At 41.3% G+C, this 21661-nt stretch overlaps 1 protein-coding gene across 1 annotated transcript in view; it reads left to right on the forward strand.

The window, feature by feature from the left end:
* The window catches only part of PTPRG (protein tyrosine phosphatase receptor type G), a 375335-nt gene that overhangs the window by 61630 nt on the left and 292044 nt on the right, over positions 1-21661 (forward strand). The gene's annotated exons all lie outside the window — the stretch shown is intronic.

The following is a 21661-nucleotide window of genomic DNA, read 5'->3' on the forward strand; positions in this document are numbered from 1 at the left end:
CAAAGGCACTGCTGGGCACAGTGAAGGGTGATGAGGAAAGATGATATACATAAGAGGCTTGTGTGTGTATATCTATGTAGTATATGTATATCAACTTTCTCTTCTTCTGGAGCAGAAGATCCATGAGATGCAGGCTATCCACCTTAATTTTTTAAATTCTTAGTTAAACAGAAATGTTCCAACAGTGCTTTCAATTTGTCTGACCTTGGGCTCAGGATCCCAAAGGATCTGTGTAGCTGCTTGAATCTGTGTTGGACCTACGTGGTGGTTGATGATACACCCAGGGTAGCATGCTTCAAATATGTTCTAAAAATGATTTACGGTTAACCAGGAGATCTGCAGGCCGATATGAGGACAGCAGTACTGCTCTTGGCTGTAATGTATTGATGGCCTCGGGATGCAAGGTTTAGCTAATGAAAAACTCTGTCCTGCCTCATTTCCTCAGCTGTGTCTTACACAAAAGCCTCCAAAATCTTTGAATGTTGCAGAAGCTGGTAGACACAGAGGGTCTGGAGATATGGAAGGATCCCCCAGCTGCACATAGAATCTATGACATTTCACAGAATAAGAAGTCGTAGCAATGAAATACTGTTCAGCTGTAATGCAATAAGCTTTAACTGGAGTGTAACAGTGGTTTGGGGAATTCCACTCTTATTGGTATAAATCTGTAGATTTCTGCAAGATTATTCTGATTCACAATTGTGCAGTTCAGAAAAGCATTGGTCCTCTATTTTTTTTTTTCAGAGCTCTGCTTATCAGAGCACTTAGGATGAAATGGCACCCTTGTTGAAGGCAATGGCAAAGCTCCCACTTATTTTGATAGTGTCAGATTTCATCCATTGCGAATTGCCGAGCGTTATAGAATTGTCAGATGTAATCAAAATATAAATGCAAATTGGTATCATTTCATAATGGAGCAAATACAGGGGGAGTATTTTGCTAGTAGTGGTGTGAAAGACACATCTGTGCATATTTTAATGCACCTATGAAGTGATGAACAGATTTAGATACTATGTCATTATGATCACAGTGGAGACGCATTTGCACTGTCATTGAATGATTACCTCTGCTTATTCCTTGTTCTTTCATAGTAAGGAATCTAGGGATTATGATGGACAAGGTAGAAAAATGATCTTTTTCTACTGTGGTTCAGTTGATACCTCTGCTTCACGGATGCCATGTGCGTAACTGGATGGTGAGAGGCAGCAGTTTCATTCTCACAAAAACCAAGGAAGGGAGAAGTACCTACAGATCACCAGAGAGTCACTGTGATGGCAAGGTTACTGAGTTCTGATTAAGTGCTGACTGCTGCAGCACCCTGTGTAGAGCTATTCAAATCATTGTTATATTGGATGGTGCTTTTGGGGTTACTTCTTACAATAGAGGAAAGACTCCCAGAAGGCTTTAGAAACTCACTTTGTTTTTTCACAGCACTTGATAGGAAGAAAAGTTGTCTTGAGAAAGTGAGAGTGGTGGTGATGTGAGTTAGGTTATGTCCTTGGTTCAATCAGGCAGTTGTGTGGTTAAAGTGTTCTCAAACCTCTAAGGTAATCCTAAGTTAAAAAAAAAATCTATTTTAAAATAGAATATTCTATTTTAAACAGCCTTTAAAACAAAACTGATGTGGGGAGGACTGCCTCTTCCAAATTGGCTGAGTCAGCCTGGGAACTTCTGTTATCTGATGTGATTCATTCTATGGAATGCAGCTTGTGAGTCAGAACAGTGCTGAAGTGCTGGGGGGTAAAGGGAAAGTATATTAATTTATCTTCCATGCAACAATTTTAGCTTGAAAGTTCTTCCTTCTCCTTGCCTGCTCATGTAATAGTACATAGCAGTGGATGAAAATATGAATAAGCTATCTGGCAAAGTTGGAGACAGGTTTGATGTTGTTGAGATAGCTTTGGAAATGGCTGCTCAGAGCTGTGTAACTGTCAAGTGCCATAAGAAAATGGTATCAGTGTGTTTCTTTAGTGCATGTGAGCAGGCAATTTGAGAGGAGCACAGGTTGGCTTTGCAGGCTGTCCTGGTTAAAAATGAGCTATGCCTCTGCATATTGAGGATACCTTGATTAACAGCTCTCTGTGAGGCTCCAGAGTCTGTTCGTCACTTTGTCCCCAAGTACTGTGGGAATGGGGAGAGATCACCACTGCTACTCCAGCCATGGACCCGTATGCAAAGTACATATTTTTGGTAGTGCGGTGAGTCCCCTTCCCTGTGGTTTTGTTAAAATTTCTGTGATTGCATGCTGTGGTCAAAGGAGAAGAGTCTGTGAGGGTTTTGAGGAAGTGTGAAGATGTCATGCTGATACCTTTTATAGTGTGGCAGAAGATTCCTTCTATGCTGCCCCACAGTGACTGGAGCTGTTGCCTTTCTTTGTGATGGAGCTTGGACACTAACCTGGAGATAGGGTTGTGTGTCTCTGTTCTGCAAATTGTAAGTGCTGCTGAAGGGCTTTTCATAGTTAACTGCTTTGACGTCAGCATATTAAACTGCAGGATGTCCCAAAGGTATTGTAAATTAACCTAATGATAAAATTTAAAAACAGTTCATAGGAGTATGCCTATACCAGCAGGGTGGACAATGGGGAGGAAGAGGAAAAGGAAGGCAGTGTTTTTTGTTGGGTCTTTTTTTTTTTTTGCCTGGGCTTCTAATAAAACCTGTGTAATTGAATGTATCCTAATGTGAGCTTACCTTCATGAGAGCAGATGAGCAGAATGGCAATTGAAGAGAGGCACTTCAAGCTTAAGAGCAGGAGCAGGGGCAGTAAACATACTTGGTGTTAGGTAGCCAGATAGCAGGAAGTTTAAGACTTAATAAAAATGAGTGATGTTCTTTCTTTGGGAACACAAAAAAGAACTGTCTTGATTCCTGTAGCATCGTATCGTGTCCTTTCTTTGTCCTTAATCAGCTGCAGCAGAGACTTGGAGTTCAATACATATTGACTTAGAGCATATGCTGAAGTCTGAACTACTTGGGTTTCAAAACTTCAGTTGTCAGGAGCAGCATACAAATTTGGGTTAAGCTATCTGTTCCTTTAAAGTTGCTTCTGCAGTGTAGTCACACTTTTAATTCTCCCATGTTATACGTTGAGCTGTTTAATAATCCATGCATCCCAATGCTCTGAGCAGCTTGTTGGAAGAGCAAGCATATAACTTACTACAGACTTCTGATTGCCTTTAGAAAGGCACTGCCTATGCCCATTAATCTCAGTAACATTATACACACATAATATATTGATAAAATGTTAATGACCTAACTTAATGCCAATAAAACCAGGAAATGAGGGTGCAGGAGTTCAAAGAGTAGTAGTCTTTAGCCTTCAAGTCTTACTGGTTGGTTTATTTGTTTGCTTGCTGACTATTTTTTCCCCCTACGCACTGCAGCAGACTGTAAGCGAAAGTGCACATTGTGCCCAGATTCAAAACCAGCTAGTCACAGATCAGAGAATGAGAAATGTCCTCAGACTGGCCATTGCACAAATGTTTTGGTATTCTGATCTCCCTGGCCAATTTGTGCTGCAGGTTGGGCACACTGCTTGCTGCTTGTGCCAGTGCTTCAGCCAACAGCCACTGCCTGCCCTGCCCTTATTGGCAGTGATTGAGTTGTCTCAGAGCATGCCAGTCACTTACTCCTTGATTTAAAAAGCAGCTGGTAGCTTAACAAGTTTTCCACTGGGAGTAAGAGCACACAGAGCTGCACAGTCTTATTTGGAGCCTCTTAGAATACATAAACTTATCAGTTAAAAACAACAGCAAACACTTTTAAATTGCTGCTGAGCCAAATGTTGCTGCTGCCAGTCCCTATGTAGCACTGTTAGACCTGATGAATTTGTGTCACTGGAACTTAGAAAAATGGAGTGTGGTGAGGTGTGCTGGCTTGCAAGTATTTCAATTAAAACTTAAATCTGAACTCTGCAACTCATCAAATGGTCGGAGGAGAAATAGAGCAACAAAAATCAATATAAAAAATAGTTCATGTTAATGACATTTAACAGTCCTGCCCTGCGGTGTGTTCTCACTTGGGGAGGAGGGACGTGTATTGGCTATTGAGATCTTACATAAAGTGTGAAATGAAGAATGTATGCTGGAGGGCATCAGTATAAATCTCATAATATACTTTAAATTTTTTCCCTCATAATTAAACCAAACGAAGCTTATGGTGATCCTCATGGGATTTTCTTGAGAAGAGGGGAAAATGAACTGAGTCTGAATTCTGTGTATAGGAAATTCTGTGCATTGAAGGTTAATTCAAATAGATCAAAATGCAGAGATCTTGTAGTGAGGAAGTTATTTTCTGCACTCACCCAATTAAATGTTAGAAGCTGGATAATAGAATAATTGTAGTTAGTCAATTGCTACTAAGTCATAATAGCTTGAGTACAACGAAGACTGTAGGCAGTGAAATGCCGGTAGTAAAATAATAAAACCACTATTTCAATAATAATCTCAAGTTAATTAGAATAAGGCAGTACAGAACATTTTTAATACTGGACGAAAACAATTAGCATAGCACTTAGTGACAATAATATACTTATTATCTGAAAGACAAAATAGGATTAATGCAGCAGTAAAGCATTGAAACTGTGTCAACAAACAGAGAGAAAAGATAACTTTGTCAATAGCCCCCAGCAAAAATGGTGGAAACTTCCACCCCTGTAGAAAGGAAAAATTGGTTGCCACACGTGTGCAGCTGAGTTTGTTTCTTGATATGAATGTGGTCTTTTCCCTATGCCAAATGTTTATTTGTAGATTCCTTCGTCAAAAAAAAAAATGTCTCCAGTGTGTTCTGATTATTCCTCTCCCCTTACTTTTTTATTCTTGGCAGGAGGCAGACATGATATATCCCCCACGTGTCCACCTTAGTGCAAAGTAACTTAAAGCTTGAGAGATTATTTAAACTATGGTCTGACTTCCTGCAAGCACAGACCAGAGGATTCTGCCAGTTGCTCCCATGTTATTAGGCTGACATTTGAAGTCAGGTATCCATTGTAGATGTCTTAAGTTTCAGGATTGCTTTAAAGCATACAGCAGGCAGCATTCTGACCTCATCTCTTCTAAATGATAGGGAGAGTAACCGCAGTATATTTTGTCACAGTTGCCCTGATAGAGATCTGGAAGGCTGAGAATACATTTAGCATTCAAACCTATAGCTACAGTGAGCTTTCCTTGGGGATGTGTGAGCATGTTCTTCTTGCTTGCAAAGAATAGTCAAGAGCAAAATGCTGATTTCTTTTTACAGATCTTTATAGCTGCTTTCAAGCTACTCCACTGAATGTTACGGCCTTCTCGCTTTGGTGCTTTTGTCCCTTGTGGGCTCTTGGATAGCTCTTCTGTTTCCAGGTTTTGGGGTGAGGCAGGCAATCTTCACCGTTACTGCCACTGTGACTCATGAGGAGATTGTCCAGGAGGAAAAACAAAGATGAGCTCTGATTTTTATTTCTTAATTATTGCTATTAGTTCAAATCCTTTAGGTTTCATTATCTTCCTGTTTCTTGTATACATTTAACTTTAGACTAACTTGAGAGCTGGAGGCTGGTTGGCTGCCTTCTCATCCTGCTGAAATTTTAAGGAGGATACAAGACTCAGACACAAGGAAGTATACAATCTATCCTAACAGCTTTCTGCTTTTCTGTTGAAATCTGCATGTTACTTTCTTATTCTAGAAGAGCCTGGCAAGAGGGCTTCCAGCTTGTGTTGCTGGACCTTACACTTGCCAAAAGCAATGCTGAAGAGGACCTACAGAGATGCTGGAGTGGGAGCACTCATGGCTTCCCTGCTGAGACACCCAACGAGTGCAGATCAACTCTGCTCATTACCAAATGTTGTAATGGAGCCATCTAATGTTTTAAAGGCTATCAGCAGCATGGTAAAGAGCTGAATCCGAAATGGTGACCTAAATGGGAGAAGCCTTGAAGGCTTACAGTGTAGAGAGGGAAAGGGGAATGGCAGTGGGAAGCTGACAAGAAGATGATTTTGTAGCTTGGGAGTTGTTACTCATCACAGTATTAATCAGTGTCTGTGACTTAGCTATGCTTCTGAAAACTAGCTCTTCCTTGAGAATCTTGGCATCTTTGCTATCTGTATGTGTGCAGTGTGTATTTCTCTGCAAAGCATGCTTGCGTTCTGGCAGATTTGCTCCTCAGTGTTGGTAAATGAAAGACATTGGTTACGGAGGAAGTTGGTTGTTCAGAGAAATACCAAGCATTCCTGCATAGCGACCAATATCTGGATTATAATATCTGCCACATTGCAATAATATTTTGCAATTTAAGCCCCAAGACATAAATTCAGGAACTGCAGCGTAGTCAATAAACTAAAAAATTGCTTGGTGTGGATAATTATGGCGCTGATCTTACATTATGTTTTAACCTACGCGAGACCCTGCTGACTTGACAATGTTAGTTATTTCCGTTTCTTGTAGTGCATGTTACATTGCCCTGGTCTGGAATAGTAGCCAAAAAAATGGGCTGTGGATTTGTTCCACTATTTCTATTCCTATTTTACAGTACTGTTATTTCATAACCACTAACTATTTTGTATTCTGAAAAAATCTAGAAAATGCACTGTAGGAGGAAATGCTCTTAACGCATGACTTTAGTTTATGAGAATGGGATCTTAGCATTTTATTCCTTTTTTATTATCGTTTATGATTTTGTTGTGAGTTGTGCATTCCTCTTGGGTTCTATGACTGGGAATAATGGCTGACATTTGTTTGGGGAGTGTGGGATAGCGGAGAAGGTTAGGAAACTTCTCCATTCTGTCATGACAGTTTCCTCTTTTATCTAGATAAAATAAGAATCCTAATGAGATGTGTCCTATGATTAATTTGTAGCATTTTACCTTCTGTTAATTATAATGTACTGTCTGGGGAATCAGTAAGAGGGCAAAGTCATGCATACAATCAAGTGTTTGAAAGAATCAAAATACATAAGCTAATTCCCACAAAACCCTTCTCGAAGAGAGACATCTCCCTGAGGCCCTTTACACGATGGGAAAGCTCTTTATTTTCAGCAACATCCTAATGTCTGTGTGTTACTTGAGATTTTCATGATGCTGTCAGCCGCTGCAGACATATGGCTCCAATTGATTTGTCCTGACAATAACAGTTACCCGCACTCATTTCTCCACACTCAGAATGAGGCACATCTGTTATAAATTTGTTGACCGTCAAGGCCCAGTAAAGACCTATGTGAAAAACATCCATTTCTTCTTTTTGCTCTCCCCCACCCTCTGGGCTCTTAAGCCTGGTTGTGGCCTGCTGTCCAAGAAGTGGCTCCTAAAAGGTCATCTACATGGTAAGGTGTATTGATTTTTATCAATATGCTGTGACTAAATATTTCCTGAGCTAGCTTGCTCATTTTATTCTGGGAATTCTTTTCAATTGTCAAAAGGATTTGGGGAGCTGAACTGTTAATCATTTATTTTTTTTTCCTCCTCTTCATCCTTCAGTTCCTTAGTCCTTAGATTTTAATGTGCACTTCTACCTCTGACTAGCAAAGTTTGTCTTTGAGTCAGGCCTAGGAGACTCCACTGGAAGCTATTGTGGGAAAAAAGGGGGCTTAATCGTTTTTTACAATAGGTCAGATGCCTTGAAATGTCTCTCCTGCTTATCAGCAAGTATTATGCTAACGCATGCAGCATGAGGTTATGCCTCTGCCACCCAAAGCCCTTTGTTTCGTGTACTATCTTCTATCTGTTTCTTCTGTGGCTGAATCCCTGGGTGCACCTTCTGAACTAGTGCAGTCTAAACTTCTGGAATTACTGTGTCCAGCTTTGGAAGGATAGCTCATCCCAATGGCCTGGATGGAATGCTGCAATGGCTTTCAGATCCGATCCTACATTTTAATCCTGTTTGGCTGATAACCCTCACATGATACTGAGCAATGGCTTCTCTACTTTATATCTCTGTTTTTCTGATGCTAACCACCTTTGCCGAGTGCTGTGGTATCAAACTTCAACAGGTCTACGTAAGAGCAGTTTTATTTTGTTGATAGAAAACCTCCATGGCTTTGTGGGAGCTCTGGAATGAGTTTCTGATGCGTGAGAAGTGTGAGTTGAGTGGAACAGCAGTGAGCAATCTCTGCAGCAGAAAGACGGGGTTGGGTTTTGGAGAGCTGCTTGGACTGCTCTGCATTCTGCATAGTGTTGGCCAAGCACCTGAGTCACATGCATTCTGTGGTCTTCTGCTAGTCTGTGAGATTCAAGGTGCTGCCATTGCTTTTATCCAGCACAGTAAATGAATTCCAATATCTGATGAATACAGGTGGCTTTCTTCCTCTTCCCTCTCTGGGCTCTGAGAGCCTTCTAGGTGGAAAGGGCAGCAGGAGAGGCAAGCAAGGTAGTTTGCTTCTCCTTGGGCTGGCATGACATATTTGAGGATGACTTTTGTTCTCTTGCTCTGTACTTCATCTGGCATATACATATGGCTATAATAATATGAATCTTATTGATATGGACCCTGTTTCTATCCTATTTCTCTGCTTTAGCAGGAATAACTCAGGAGTTTTGCCTTTAGCCTATGAAGTCTCGACTTCCTGGTATTGATGATGTGTTTACCGAAGTGTAGTTTGGCCTTTTCTTTTTACATAAAAGCATTAAAACTTCCTTTGCTGCTTCTCATTTAGTGGTTGAAGCTAGGATTCATATTACTGCAAAGGAAATAATAATTTAAAAGAAAAATCCTTTCTGTCTACTTTAAATGTAAAATAAGGGAAGGCATCTCTACTCCTCCTGTGATAATCTTTCTTTTGTTTTTAATACATGGTATTATAACATCATAAATAGAAACATAATCTTATTAGAAGGCATGCAGCAAGTGCTACTTTATTAGAAACTTTTTAAGAAGAATAATTTACCAAGTTGAAATATTAATATAACTGTCTGGAAACTGTAGCTTTTTACTGATCATTTTTTAAAAAGGAAATTAAAGTAGGTATATTTTGAAGAAGTCTAATTTCTGATAGCGCCAAGCTTTTACTAGCATATCCTGGCACTGCTATGCATTTTTAAAATATTGTTAAAAGCTATTTAATTTAACATTTATTCAGATGCTTAATATATATACACATATAAGTATCTTCCCCCCCTCCCCTTTTTTTTAATAAGTAGGAGGCAAATTAAGATTTAAATTTGACTTCTTCTTGGGTTTTATATAATGCAAATAAGTTTGCATGTACACAGGGTCCTTATTGATGAATGTCAGTGCAGCACCTCACTTAGCAGCTTTGGAAGTGCATGAATATAGTGCGTAGTGAGAAATCTCAGCTGCATTGGATCTCAATGGCAGTTAAGAACGTGGAGCTTTTTCAAGCATTCTTTTCCTCCCAGCTTGATGTGTTGAATCTTGTAACACAGTGACCTGAAAAACACCTTTTTTTCCTTTTCCTGCCCATACAGAAAATAACCAATAGTTATTGATTTCTTGTTGCTTAACGTGCTGCGGTAAATTTACACTTAAGATTTGCAAATGAAGTGTCTCTAAATTAATTTGGGGCTTGGATCATATGAACTTTAACACAGCTCTGCTGCAGTGGAGTGGCTGAAAATTGCAGAAGTGGCCTCCTGCTCTTTTTTTATTAGTGATATTATTTAAAATTGGAGGGGTTATTACTGATAAGAAAGGAAAGTAATCAGTGCCATCACATTTGTGAAGAGTACTCGGTGACAACTTGGCAGTCCCTGGCCCTAAGTGCAGTAGTCTATGTCTTGGGCTGTTCTGTTGGGCTTGAGACGGGGAAAGCCTTCACAGCTCCTGTTCCTTTGGGGAAGGGTGAGCTGCTGGCCTTTCTGAGGACTTCAGCCCACATGACCCGTAGGGGTCTTGCCGCTCTTTCCACAGCATTTGATTTGAGCAATGTTTGGGCTCTTTCCAGCGGCAGTGATTGTTTGTGGGGATTTCTGTAGATCTTTGTGTGGTTTGTTTTGGACTTGCTAAATCTTAGTAGGTCCTTGTATCCATAAGTCATAGTAGTTCTCCATATCCATCTTAAAAGGATAATGGCTATAGCTGGAAGCTAAGCTGCTGGCAGTTCCTTGGTATTACAGATGTGTTTAAGCTAACTTCTTATCTCTTGTTTGTATCTTTTACTTTATTTCAGAGCAGTGCAGTAATGAGGGATGTACTCTGTGGAGGCAAAGATGGTCTTTGTATGTACCTGCTGTGTTAACGTGGCTAAAATCAGCTGCCAAATGGCTTTACGTTGTTTCAGTATTGGTCTTTATTTTCCTGCTGCTTTAAATCTAATCGCATACAGCAGATAATATTTTGCTAATCGTTGCTAACTTATTTTGTATCTATTTAAAGTCCTGTGGTCAAATTGGATTTGTTTGTCAGTTGGCAAGTAGCTTCAGTAAATAGCTGCCTCTTTGTCATGCATCAGATTGATCAGATTGTTCATCAGAGAAAACGACGATGTTTGGAGTCCTCATTCACCGTGCCCCTCTGTTCCCCCTGAAATTTTGATCCGTGTTTTTTGAAGAAGTCATGAAAGGATTTAAATCTAAAGCTGAAAAGCCTGACTGGAACTGATTGCTTTGAGTTTCTTGTTTACAAAATAAGATTCTGGGGTTAAAAATGACAGATGAATACTTGGGGTTTTTCTTATGGCATAGTCTTCTGATTTCTCTAGCAAAGACTGTCACGTTATATGCAAAATGTCAAGAAGGATAACAATAAAAGCATATTTAATATTGAGCTTTTTTTTTCCCCAAGGAAAACTCACTTTTGATAGCCTGTGCAGTATTGATGGAAGTTCTCTGTAGTGGTAAGATGCAGCTTTGCAGATCCCTGTAATGAATAGAACCGGTGCTGTCACAGAACAAGGGCTGATGTGCTGTCAATGTTTAATGCATTGGTTATTTAAAAAGTCACTTCCTTATTGTAATGTATTTTTAAAATGTTTAGGGTAAGACTGAATGCCTGTTGTGTTATTAATATCTACTTTTTGTGGACAAACTGGGACATAGATTTCTTTCTGGCAATGTTCTTTCAAGCACTGTATAAAAGGATGAATTTGTTTTTAACGCTGATACCAGCTATATGAGAACAGATATTGTTACTGTTCACAATGAAAGCATAAAAGAAGGATAAAATATGGAAATAGCAGCTGTGAAGCACAGGTGCTTTGGAGTTAACTTACATGGGGGGAGCTACTGTCTTGAGCAGTTAAGCTTCCTGTGGGTAGAGAGAACCATTCTGGGGCTGAGTCAAGTGGAGACTACACATTACATTGTGTTGTAATTAAATGGCTAACCCATTCTGCCTGGGAAGTGAGAAACCTGCAGCAGTCAACAAATTTACTTTGCAGTTTGGCTGAAGTCATCATGAGAGTTCTTACCATCCTTAAAAACAATTATGTTTGTCAGGCTGTGAACTGCTTGCTGAAGTGGTCTTCCATAGGCACAGTGCCTTTCTTGTACACTTTAATAATTTAAATGCTTGTAATAACCATAGGATTAGTGACACTAGAAGCTAGGGAATGCTGCAGAGTTGGCTTGTGTAGGAGGAGAGTGAGTTCTGTGCCCGAGCCTTCCTGAGAATTGCTCTTTGAGGGGATGCTGAGTGTGCAGCTTTCTAGCTTTCTTCTGCCCTTGATAGAGCTGCTTTCCATGTTGGCTTGGCATGATGAGACCTGCTGGAAGCGGCTGGGGATGCTGTGTGCCTCTTGCTGCTGTGATCTCTGCTGACATACAAGTGAAGCATGTGGTGTTGCCAAACCTTGTGCAAACTGAGCATCTCCCTTTCAGCTGTCTCTCGGTTCAAAGGTAGAGTTCCTGCTGGGCCCACCCCAATGCGAAAGCATCCCTTTGTTCCTTATGAGGCTCTTCACCTCCTCCTCTTTTTCTCTTGTGCTGTGAGAGCACTTCTTGCCTGAAGGTCAATACTTCTACAAGCTCTAAAACCTCACTCTTAGGAGGCTTGTTATGAAAATTCCTGTATGAGACAAAGAGGTGGGGAGTGGTGCATTCAGGATGCAGGAGGGTACAAGCCTGAACCAAGGCAAGGCCAGTCAGGGCCTTAGCTGTGCTGTCCGTGCCACCAGCACTGGGGCTTAGGGCTGGTATCGAAGCTGCTGTGATTCATCCCCTGTCCTCTGTGACCACTGCCTTTAGATTTTGGTTGGGGAAAAAAAAAAAAAAGGAAACTTTCTTTTTTTTTTTTTTTGAGTAATGGGCCTTAAACAGCATGTGGCACTGCAGTGACAGTCTTGCCAAAGACTGTCTAAATCTGAGTTATTGCTTCCAGTATCTCTGTGCATGTACCCCAGGATAGCAATTGCCTTTTTCTGCAGTGGTATTGCAGCATGAACTTTCATCTAATTCATTATCCACCCTAATGCTCAAGTCTTTCTGCATTACTGCTTTCTAAACAGCAGTCTCTCACTTCATTCCTGCACTGATTATTATTTCTCCCCAACTGCATTGCCTTACATCTATCTTCTGTAGAACATCTCACATCAGCCCATTTCGCTGAGCTTGCCGGATAGTTGAATATTTTTGAGGCATTTTTTGCTTGCTTACCCTTCTTTTGATTTAGCATCATTTATGTTTACTGAGCATGGCATTTGCATTGTCCTCCAGATGGCTGTACTGGTGTTGCGTAGGGAAGAAGTGACCACTTGTCTTTTCAGACTGTGCTGTGTGCTGTCTCTGTATGATTATGAAGTGTGCATCATTGCTAGCAATTCTTATCTGAGCACAGTTACTGCTTTTCTGCTCTTGCTGCCAAGGGCTTAGTACTCCTGCTCTCAGTAGTTTGGGGTTTTCTGTTGAGATCATTGCTGCATTCTCTGGGGACAAATGACCAAGGAACCAAGTATTAGTTTTGGACACAAAGCAGCACCAGACCTTCCTGCTGGGAAACTTCCAGAAAACTTCTTGTCTGGGTGAAACATGAGTGCTGAACTGCCAAGTAAATATGGATGCTTGAGCTGTTTCACAGACCAGCTCTGTAGCATTTGTAGCCTCTTTCTTCCAAAGAATCCACTTTATTCAAAGCGAAAATGAGAAAGTTCTCAAAATGGCAGGTCCTGTTTTTGGGGCATATATCCCTGACTGGGAGCTTGCTCAGTCAGTGCAAAAATCTCCATTTATCTCAGTTTCCACTTGAGATTTGTACTTTAGGAAATAAATGTGGATAAAATGCTTTGTGATGGAATCTCTATGTGATGCAAGTTGTCACCATGAAAAGAAAAAAAAAAAACCCCAATGACTCTAATTTGGCTTATGATCTACAAAATAAATACATTTTCACACAAATAAATATGGATGGTTGTTTGCTTGGCTCAACTCAGTTTCAGTTTGATCCTAAAATAATTTCTGTGGATCTGGCTGGAATTGCTGTCACATGCTGGAGGCACTAAATCTGGCTACCTGAGTGCTGCAGATCTGTTTCAGTGCAGAGTGATACAAATCTAAAATTATTTCTGCTCAATCCAGGGGAACGTGCTCGTTTCTGCCCTTCCATCTTTCCTCCAGGAGATTGCACAGCCCTGGGTGGTAAGACCTGACTGCAAACTGAGAGGGAGACGTCTCACACTGGGACTAGAGTGTTTCTCCTTTCTTTTCTTAAATAGTTCTTTATTGAGCTTTCCACCTTCTGCATTAATTTGAGAGCCTGAACCAAATAACCAGGAAGAGATTGATGTGGCCTCACATTATTTCACACAGTCAATAAATTGTTAAATGGGCCAAAGGACACGGGTTAAAAAAATCATTTTGTATAAAGAATGAGGGATTTTTATTAGCTGACAGAGCCCCTGTCTCTGAAGACTTTATAATGGGGCAGGTTTGATCTTGAGCCATGCAGTGGGAGCAGCTCTGTTGGCTTCATAAAGTGCCTCGCCTTTCCCAGTGTGAGTGAAATGAGTATTGCTCTGTGTAGTGTGCTGAGTGAGCACAGAGCTTGCTGCTTCCACAGTGCTGGGGCAGGTGAGTTTGGTGGGCAGCCTCAGACAGGGGGCTGTGCTGTGCTCTCCACCAGGACAGATCTGGCACTGTTTTATGCAAGAACATGTTCTGAGCTAGCAGGCTTTTAATATCCCGTGTACTTAGTTGGATTGCCCTTATTTAAATGCTAGAAGGGATGGGGCAGAGGATACTATTTGAAGTGTTCTGGGATTACAGTTGGTAATCTTGTATCAGTGGTCAGAGTAGTGAAAGCAGAGATGATTAAATGAGTGCTTGTCTGCGCTGTAACACCTTTGTGGTTTTAATGGGATGATGAGGAAATGGGGCTGTAGGCTACCTGTGGAGAAGTGTGAGTGCCTGTTGAGGCTGCAGCACCGTGTCTGTGCTTATTTTGAATATTTTGTCTTATTTTTTCAGAATACTTCTTGGTGTGTGACTTCTGGGGATATGTTTTCAAAACAAAAGGCCTTTCTAAGACAAGTACCAGCAGTGGATACAGTTGTTTCCTGAGCTGAGAGTTGAAACTAGCAATACTGTATAAGTTTGTGTGTTTTTGGGAGCATTGCTAGCTTTAGTGATGAGAAAATTGGTGTCATTCTGCGTTAAACAAGGAAGTGAAGCTACAAAATGCTCCATTAAGGTCACATTTATTTGCTGTTCAGAGGTTGTTCTTCTAATGCTGTGTGCTGCAGCCCCTAATTATGGGAGAATGAGTGAGACAGGTGCTTCCTGCCACGATGTTTTCTGTTGTAAAACACTCAAGGTTTATGCATTTGCAGTAGAGGAAGAAGTGAAATAAGGCCCCACCTTTTACCATTGTTAATTGAGCCTACAAACAGGTCACCATTATATATGTAAGGCTCATGTTTTCCAGATAAATTGTGCTGGGAGTAATAAGACCCAGCTGGCCCCTTCTCGGTGTGTCTGTGCTGGCAGACTTGTGTCCCTCCTGCTCAAGGACATGCAGCTACCCCTGGGCTCCAGCTGGCTCCAAGCTTTTGCCCTTGGGGAAGCAGCATGGAGTCACTGGAGCTGACTGTGAACAGTTACTTTGCCCTGATATCTGATTTATTGTTGTCCTGCTTCAGTGTGACCCTGCTGTCCTAGGTATAGGAGCTCTGAGTTTGTCCTCTCCCTCCTATCTGCTGTGATTCAGTCAGAGAACATCAGCTTTCCTGTGCAGGTCAGCCTTGCTTAAGAGCCTACATTGTGAATTTTTATTTCTGTATGCCTAATGCATTGTTATGAATACAATTCAGAGGTGACATAACTGCTGTGAAGCGCCATTTGGAAAGGTGATGAACGAGGATGAGGATTCCTCCTTTTAAGAAACGCAGATAACGATGGTTAACAGAAATCAGAGGGACTGTACGGGATGCACAGGCCAAAAGTTCTCAAGGTTAAAGTTGCCAGGTGCTCACAATTATTTTTGTCCAACTACTCAAATCAGAAGTGTTTAAAAGGAGTCCAGTTTTCAGGATGTAATGTCCATTAGCCTTACTTAAGGTATTTCAAATTAGATACATGTGATATCAGTCTGTTTGAAGAACTGTGTCTTAGAAATACACTCCATCTCTACATGCAAGGAAGCATCAGGGAACAGTTCAGTAGGACAAATTTTCCTCAGACAGTTTTGGTTCTCAGTGATGTGGGATGAGTGGTTCCAAAGCTAGAGTCCCCAGCTGCCAGTGCCACATACTGCTCACATTGTGCCCCATGCAGCCCCCCATCCCAGACGTGCCCAGTTATCTGGGCTGTGTTTTCTGCTCAGTGTTTTTGCATCTTCTCTGGCAAAGAGACAGTGTACTGTTGTATTTTAACCTGATGTGTTATGTGTTGGTAAACGTGAGCTCATGTACTGTGTTCTGAGAAGTTTCCAGCTAAGGATATTCTGCAAACCCTCTGGCGGAGACTGCTGTGGTGCACCATCCTCCTGGAAGGGGCGGTGTTGCAGCTGGTTTAACTTTGTTTTTGTCTTGAGATGAAACTGGACATCAGTGGTCCCAGTTCACCAGCCCTGTTATGTCTTGCGTAGATGATGCCCAGAAAATCCCAAACCAAGCCCTCACTAATCAGCCAGCAGCATCTGTCTCTTACTGGCCTCCCAAGCTTCTTTTTCTGAGCCCTCTAACCAGGGCATTGGTGATACAACTTGAAGTTGTGTGGCTGCCTTGCTAATGAGCTTTGCTGTAAGGCTGAGGAAGGACTGTGTGATCTGGCTACAACTGGAGGCACTTGGATTTGCTGTTCCCAGGGAGGTGCTGGCTCTGTGAGTGTCACCGGTGTGATTGGTCTGGTTTGGCTTAGACATCTTGAGTAGGAGACTTTTTCTGTCACCCTTAAACTCCATCCCTTGCAGTGTAAGACTGCACTGAAAATCCATTTTCTCTTGCTTATCTACATCAGTTATAATGCTTTGAGATTGATGTTGTATTGTTATGTTGGAGTAATGCAAAATACATTACACAATCCACTGGCTATCAAGGTTTAATGCACCTTGTGACTGCTGTATTCGTGTTTGGGATGAGGGCTTTTAATTTCACTAGTTAATTGTTCCCTCCACTGTTTTTAATCTTTGCATTGCTGGTTGGCCCCTGTAAAAGCTGCATTTACATTGTTGTTTTAGGTTTGTGCTGTTCCCACATCTATGAAGCACATGAACTACAGGATGAATGGTGTGAGAAGTCCCACGTTGCTTTTGAGAACAGACCTGTAGGTTGTGCTCACGTAGGAGTTAAAGGTGGCCATCATCTGGGAAAGGGATCTACGTTGCTTGGCAGATGTACTGTTCGGATGTCTGTTATTTCACTTAGTCATGAGAAACTCGTGGTTGTAACTCTCATATTAATGGAAAGCTGTTTGTGAAGACTGTGTATGCGTTCATGGGAGAATGGACCGTGTCTTTTATCTGATAATCAGAAGAAATCTCTGCATCAGAATCAAAGGAAGAAGTCTCATTCAGAGCATAATTTGCTGCTGTCTGACCACCATATGCTGTTTAACTTTCATCATTTTGGCAAGATATAATCTCCCTAAAAATACGGGAAACCAGGCCTGAAAAGTCTTTTTAAAAGTAATTCACTATCAAAATGGATTAGCTGTGCCTGAATTATTTACAGATCAATTTTCCATAAAGAGTGGTAAAATATTTGAGGCAAATAGCCTGGTTTTGTTTATCAAGTTTTACATTAGAGCCTAGGCAAATGGATCTAACCATCATTTATTTTAATTTTACAAAAAGAAGAGTTTTCTATTATAAAAGTATCAATTATGTGTTGTTTTTTTTCCTCCCTCTTTTCCCCTTCTGGCTTACTTCACAGCAATTATTTTAAGAAACTGCCAGGAAGCCTAGGCTGCTGTTGGCAGAGCATGTGTGAGTGTGTAGCATTGCAGCATCTTCACCTTACCTGCCTCTCGTTAGCACAGTGTGATTAAGAGCACCTTTACTGTTGTGTTCTCCTTTTTTTTTCCCCTCTCTCCCCATGTTGCTTGCCTGAAGCTTTATGCTTGCAGATGGCCAAGCATCTTGGCTCACTGATCTCTTAAACTACATATCAGGGATGATAGAAAAGCCCTTAGGTAATGTTCCTGTGCCTCCACCCCTTTTAAAATGCATTGCCGTACTATCTTCAAAAAGTAGCAGTTCCCTTGTTCTTGAAAAAGTTTCTGCTGTAGGAATCAAGTTGACAAAGAATGAATTGCTGGCATTCCTCATTATTTAGTGCTTTTTGGCTAAATGCTACCAAGATTTTTTCTTCCCTATCTTAGAGCTTTCAAGCGTTAACAGCTCTCTAGATTTCAAGTTTCCTTCTCCAAAGACGTTCCCGTTTTCCAGCAACATTACCAGGATGGAGCACATCATTCCACATGTCCCCATCAGGGACTTGGGCTATGGCAGACTCAGCTGCCAGGGTAGCCCACAGTCAGAGCATGAGCTTGGACTGTGTGTGTGCCATTGACTGCACTGCTGTAATCAGAGCAGTTGAAAATGTATTTGGGTGCAACCCTTTTCTTCAGAGAAGGCTTAAAGGAATCAGAGTATGGCGCACACTCTCTAGTTAATCTACTGTCATAACTAATGATTTCACCATTCAGAAATGAAGTATTGATCTTAAGGAGATTTTCTTACACAGCTGATGGCTTGATACCACTAATGGCCAGGGTATAATCTCTGTGAATAGCATAATAGCTTTATATTTAAGGTAGATTGGGGATAAAATTTTGTGTATTCATGTGAACTACGAATACCAAGTAAAGTATTCAGGCAGGAATTACCTAATCATGCCTTTGAGGGCACTTATCAAATAATTTTTATTGGAAACTTAATATATGGAGACAGTGTGAATGGGAAGCTGATCAGAATGCTAAGGACTATCCCAGCATTGCATCGCTTTGCTGTCTGCAGATATGCAGTATGGGTTGATTAATTTAGCACATCATCTAAAATCATGTAGCATTCAGTACCGATTAAAATTATATGAAATTGTGTGTAAGAGATTTCTCCATGTTAGCTGTGAAGGATCCCCTGTTCCCTGCTGAAGTGGCTGCAGTGGCACAGCCCCACCGAGTGCAGGTGTCACGCTTTGTGGGCACCGGCACTGCACCAGCAGCCAGAGGACTTGCTCGGGATTTAATTTCACGCTTGTGTATCTGAGTGTCAGATTGGTGCCTTTATTTTTTTCGACTGTGTATTTGCAAGTCTCAGACCATACATTATGGCATTCCTTGCTCCTCTGCCAGCAGCACTGTGGCACATTGTATCACATCAAACCTTGCAGGATAAGGTCTCCTGCTCTCCTTTTTTCCTTCTCTCTGTCTCCTGCTGTGTGTGTGTATTTTTCCCTCCCAACCCCTCTAATTTAGCTGCTCCATTTTGAGCCTTCCAAGAGCATGTTCCTGCCCCTCCTATTGTCCCAATTTCCTCTTCCCCACTTTTGTAGGGTTCCCAGAAGATTGGAGCCTCCCCATGTTTGCTCCGTGCTGGACCAGCCCATATAATTGCTGGCTGTTCTCCAGTCTCCAGTTCTGTGGGAGTGGAGCAGGAAATCACTTGGCTGCTCTGTTCCTGAGTTGTTAACTGTCTCCCAGCTGAGAAAGTCTAGTGGAAACCCACAGTGAGGAGTGTTAATAACTTAACTCTTAAGTGCTTTTTCCAGAATATGTTCTCATATTAGAAGGAAAAGATGTAAGTTGAGTTTGTCAATTATTTGCATGTGTAACTTCTGAAAGGGTGCGATTGGAATGTTGCATGGAAATGAATACATGTGCTCTAATGACTGGAATAAAACCTTTAGCTGTACATTTGTTTCAGTAGTAGAGGCAGATTCAGCAATGCTTGGATGCCTGGTATCTTTTCATTGTTGTCAGGTTGTCTTGATCAAAGGGAACATTCCTGGTGTCTCACCCCCCCCCATCCCAAAACATGAAAAAAGTATAAACGGTCTGAGATGTAACATGGGTTTTGCATGTGAAGAAGCATTTTCTTTTTTTGAAACAATTTGACTTTGATGCTTTTCTTCCAAAGTTTTATCTGTTTAAGGTAGAATTGAAGGGTGAGTTTGGGTTCAGACAAATGTATTGAGTTTTTCCAGGTGTCAGATGAATCTGAAGATCTCCTGCATGCTCTGTCCTGTACACCTCCCATTGTGAGAGCCCCCTGGCTCCAGCTGACACCAAGCAGCAAAAGCTCCTTAAGACTGAGTCTGTCTTTTCCTGATGGCCTTATCAGGGTGGGATATTGCCAACAATAGCTGCTTGTTCCTGCTGTGTTTTCTCCTCGTTTACGTGGCCCTGTGCAGGATGTGTGGCCATACTGCAGGCAGGCTGACGAGCTGAGCCAGTCAGGGAAGGAGATGTTGAGTTTATGTCAGAGATGGACCATTACCTTCCCAGCTCACTGCATGGCTAGGGATCTTGACCTTTCATCCTTTTCCTAGAGTTTCTGCAGTTATCCAGTCAATCTATATCTTCTCTACATTACTAACAGCTGCTGAATTACTGCCCACCTGTAAGGCGACTGCTGTCATTAATGTTGGACTGCCTAACATCATTGCAGGGCTTTATTTAAAACAGTGTGTTCCACTTTTTTTCTTATTCAGCCCTATAGAAGATGTTTAGCAGTGTAACCAGCAAGCTCTCTTCCACAGTTCTCTTGACAAATACTTGAGCTACTCTCCTGCTTTGTGACATCCTTTTTGGTGGGATTAAACCTGTGTGCAACATGACCCTTTGCTATTTATGAATATAGATAAATGTACATATCTATTGTGTACATGCAGAAAACTGGAAATGCGTATGTTCACCAGAACGTCAGGTTTTTAATTGTATAAATAAAATGCTGACTAAAGCAAGTGTTCAGCTTCACATTGAAGTAAGGCATTCATAAAAGCCTGGATTTGCATAATTTAATTTTCTGCACAGAGGATACTGCAGATCAATAGTATGATTCATAGCCCATGGTTGACATGTGGCTTTTTTTTATTAGTGTAAGCCAGGATTATAAAGGGCTTTACAGTTTTGGATGTTTTGCACTGACTTTGAACTTTTCTCCCTTCAACAAATGCAGATTAGTTGAATGAGTTCCTTTCTTTTGATGGTACAGCATACAGGTGCACCTTCCTCCTTGGAGGTGGCAGGGTGATATCTTCCTCCTACCTGCAGGAGTCATAGCTTTTGTAGGGAGGAGAAGTGAACCCACAGTTATTTGCTTCCTCTGTTGTAGAGCATGCTTAGAAAACAGCTGCTGTATACGTGCTTAGAAAACAGCTGCTGCATTAAGGAGGGACTTAGATATTTTTTCCCAGGACACAAGATTTTTCTCTTTTTGAGTAACAGGGCTAGTGTTTCTGATAGCCTTTGCAGCCACTCTGCTTGGTTAGTTCTGTGTTCCATTCCTTGACTGTTCATGGTCTCTGGCCTTGTAGCATATGTTCTGGTATTTCTAGTTCAGCCTGGAGTGAATTAGCATTTGGAAAGTTGCCAAGAAATTTGGAAAACTCATTCAAATCAGAGGCTTATAATAAATTGCACGATTAGTACCTTTGTTTGCATGAGAGAAGAAATTGACGCGAGCAAGCCTGCAGTGCCTCTCCTGGGATTGCATGGCTCTTCCTACCATTTCAGCATTCCAGAACCTGCAGAAATCCACGACCCCTGCTGCAGATTGTAGGTTGTCTATAGAGCACCCAGTGTGTTCTCTGCTGCTGTGGCACTGAAGGGTGTATCACCCAGAAGCTTTAAAATTTCTGGAGATTTCAGTGCTTGACATTTGGTAAAGATCTGCTTCTGCTGGCCTGGAAGTAGAAGGGGAATCCAGAGCTCAGTGGCTGTGTGTGGGTAGAGATGCTTTGGGCGGTTTTCTAAAGTTTCAGTCTCAATAATTCAAGTAGTTACTTACTGGTTTGAGATCAGTTGGATTTAAATTGCCATTGAGTCATGTGGTATGTACCTGGTTCTTCGCATTCTGTGTATGGAAATCTAAGCATTTTTGGTGGTGTGTTTATTATAGCCTGGAAGTTTTCAGCTGTGATGTTGGAGAAAGGTTGAATTTATCATAGACTCGTTACTGACATTTGTGTTGTCACACACAGCATTGGATTCAGTGTATGGAAATACTGAACAAAATTTGCAAGCAAACCCTCTCCTTCCTACACACCTCCCCCATAAAAATAAATAAATAACCAACATCAACAGAAAATCACTTCCTCATGAAAGTTACGTATTTAAAGTAAAAAAAGCTGTTTTTGGGAGGGTGT

The sequence above is a fragment of the Cyrtonyx montezumae genome, unplaced genomic scaffold, assembly GCF_038088225.1.
Source record: "Cyrtonyx montezumae isolate F1298 unplaced genomic scaffold, pur_monq_1.0 scaffold_6, whole genome shotgun sequence".
Classification (NCBI taxonomy): Eukaryota; Metazoa; Chordata; class Aves; order Galliformes; family Odontophoridae; genus Cyrtonyx; species Cyrtonyx montezumae.